Source organism: Gossypium arboreum, chromosome 6, assembly GCF_025698485.1.
Source record: "Gossypium arboreum isolate Shixiya-1 chromosome 6, ASM2569848v2, whole genome shotgun sequence".
NCBI classification, from domain to species: domain Eukaryota; kingdom Viridiplantae; phylum Streptophyta; class Magnoliopsida; order Malvales; family Malvaceae; genus Gossypium; species Gossypium arboreum.
Window position 1 is genome coordinate 33,947,695 of NC_069075.1, and position 2,694 is coordinate 33,950,388.

Below are 2,694 nucleotides of genomic sequence, written 5' to 3' on the forward strand. Positions count from 1 at the left end.
CATGTCATTATTAAGCTAACATAATAATTTATTGAAATAATAGAACTTTATTCATACTCAAATTGAGCATACTTAACAAAATTCAAATTTTTGAACAAAAAAATATTCTAATCATAACTAAAAGAAAATTTTATTCTGAGTGGAAATAATTCAATTTTTCGGTCCCCCCAACTTAAAATGAACATCGTTCTCATTGTTTAAAGTGAATAGATACTATACACCAAGTAGGATTTTAGAAAAGAGGACGTGAGTCAATTTGACTGCTTAAGTACCAAGCTCTTTCTAAATCCAATCCTAGACATGTATATATCTATTGCCACACTTTATACTTTGTGACTTGCTCACATTAGTGATTTTCCTCTCTGTTTTATTATGTAAAAATAAAAAAATTCCTAATTAAACTTAATCCTAAAAATAGTCTAAGAACAAAAATAAAGTAAAGTCAAGATCCCTCCCTTTTATTTATTTGCAGATCCTTCCATTTTGGACTCATCTTTTGCTCCATCATTATTGCCTTTGCACGAATCGCTTCGCTCTTTCTTTGATAATGGTATCGATATTGCTTGTGGTGTCAAATATTCTCTTCGACAAGTGTGGATTCCTTGTTTTGACACAGTCCATGTAGAACCCTGAACTGTTAGTTCCTCGAGAATTTCTTGCAAATTTTCAGGCTCGATATTGCTCATTAATGTGGAATAATCATCGTTTTTGAAATCAGGTAATCCAAAGAACTCATAATAGCATTTGAATTTATCAGTACCTTGATTCCACGAACAGGAACTTCTGTCATCTCACTTGAAGTTAAATTCGCATAGAACTCATGAACTAGCTCATTATCCACACTAGGTCTCTTTTCACAAAATAGCTCCCAATTGAGAGTTTCAGCAACTTGACGAATACTTGCCATAAAGTCTCTGTAGTTTCCTTTTTTTAATGTAAAGCCTTTCTCTGGATGCATCTGTTGATTTTTGAAGATACTTTCATATCTTACTCTGGCTTCTTCACAGTGGAACTTGTTTTGTGTTTCATCAATTTGAGCGGAAGCACGAGTTCTCTTGCGAGGCATGTTTAACCTGATCATAAGATGGAAGAATTATTTTCTCAAAAAAAATTAATAAAAATTATTAATAATTTAATGAATTGAAAAATTAACTAATTGAATAAAATTAAAAATTAAGAGAAAACTAGGTCTTACCACCTTTTGTGTAGAAAAAATAAAAAAAAAAGAAATAATAATAACAATAATGAAGGAAAAGATGGCAATTTAAAAGGAGGGTTGGAGGGTTTGTGGCTTAAGATGGATGAATGAAGAATGTCACACAAGCAGCTAGGGCGTGCGGGTGTGGTGCATGTGGGAGCAGTGATGCACAGCAGGGCTGGAAGCAGGCAGCGACACGGGTGTTTGGCAACAGGTAGCAATTGGTCGCACGCAGGATGGTGCAGAAGCAAGTATAGCACGCGGGATGAAGGCCTGGACCGAGCTGAGGCTGGTACGGCAAGCGGGCGATGAAGCTGGACGTGCTTGCGGCTGCTAGGACGTGCACGTGTGCTACTAACTGAGTGGCTACTGGGCAAAGGGTTTCGGCACTTTGGTGTTTTAGTGCTTTGGGTTTTGAGTAATAGATGAATAGGAAGATGGGTGGAATTTATAGAGGAAAAATAGGAATTAGAGTAGAATTCTTAAAACAATTTAATTAATAAAATTCTAAGTTCTAATCCTATACAAAGATAACAACAATTAATAATTAAATTATTAATTGCTATTTAATTATTTAAACAAAGATAAAATATGATTAAGAATAATCCTATTTCTATGCTAAATTGATAAAGATTATTATATAAATTATAATAGATATAATTATATATTAAAGATTATCATCTTATTAATATTATTAAAAACTTATCAAATAAAGTATGATTAAATTAACACTAATCCTAAATTGATAATAATTAATATATATTATAATTATATATTAATAATTATCATTTTTATTAAACTAAAAATATTTATTCTAGAAATCTTTTCAAAATATTTACAAAAAAAAGGCATCTAGTTTTTATTATTTACGAAAAAAGCAACCAAATTTTAGAAATGATTCAATTAAGTCCCTAGACTTAATGAAGATTTGGAATTGAGTTGCAATTTAAGACTTGGATCAAAATCGACCCTTTTATTTGAAAAATCAAAAATTGGAATTTCTATTTAGAGAATAATTTTTCGGAAAATTATGTTAGAATCAATTCCCAGGAAAGATTGGAGGGGTCACAAGCGGTCCCACTTAAGTTCCAATCTCCTAGACAGAATTTATTTAAACATACTAATCTCAAAAATATACCCTAAATCATTTATTAAAAAGGAAAATAAGAAAATTTTAAACATCCGATAAAATGAACGCAATTTCATTCCGTTCAATCTTATCTCCCAATAGTGTTTCAAGCGCTAAGCATTAACTTTAGTCTGGAATTAAATAACAAGACTCGCTGACCTGCTTCAAATTCTCGAACTCGAATGTGCTTGTCATGCCATTTCTTAAGTCTCTCCTTAAGTAATTTGACATTTTCATAGGAGAACATCCGGAGTTCCTCTAGCTTATTGAGTTGGAGCATCCGTTTCTCTTTAGCAAGCTTAGGATCCAAGTTGAGTTGTCGAAGGGCCCAGTAAGCCTTGTGCTCTAACTCTAAAGGTAGATGGCA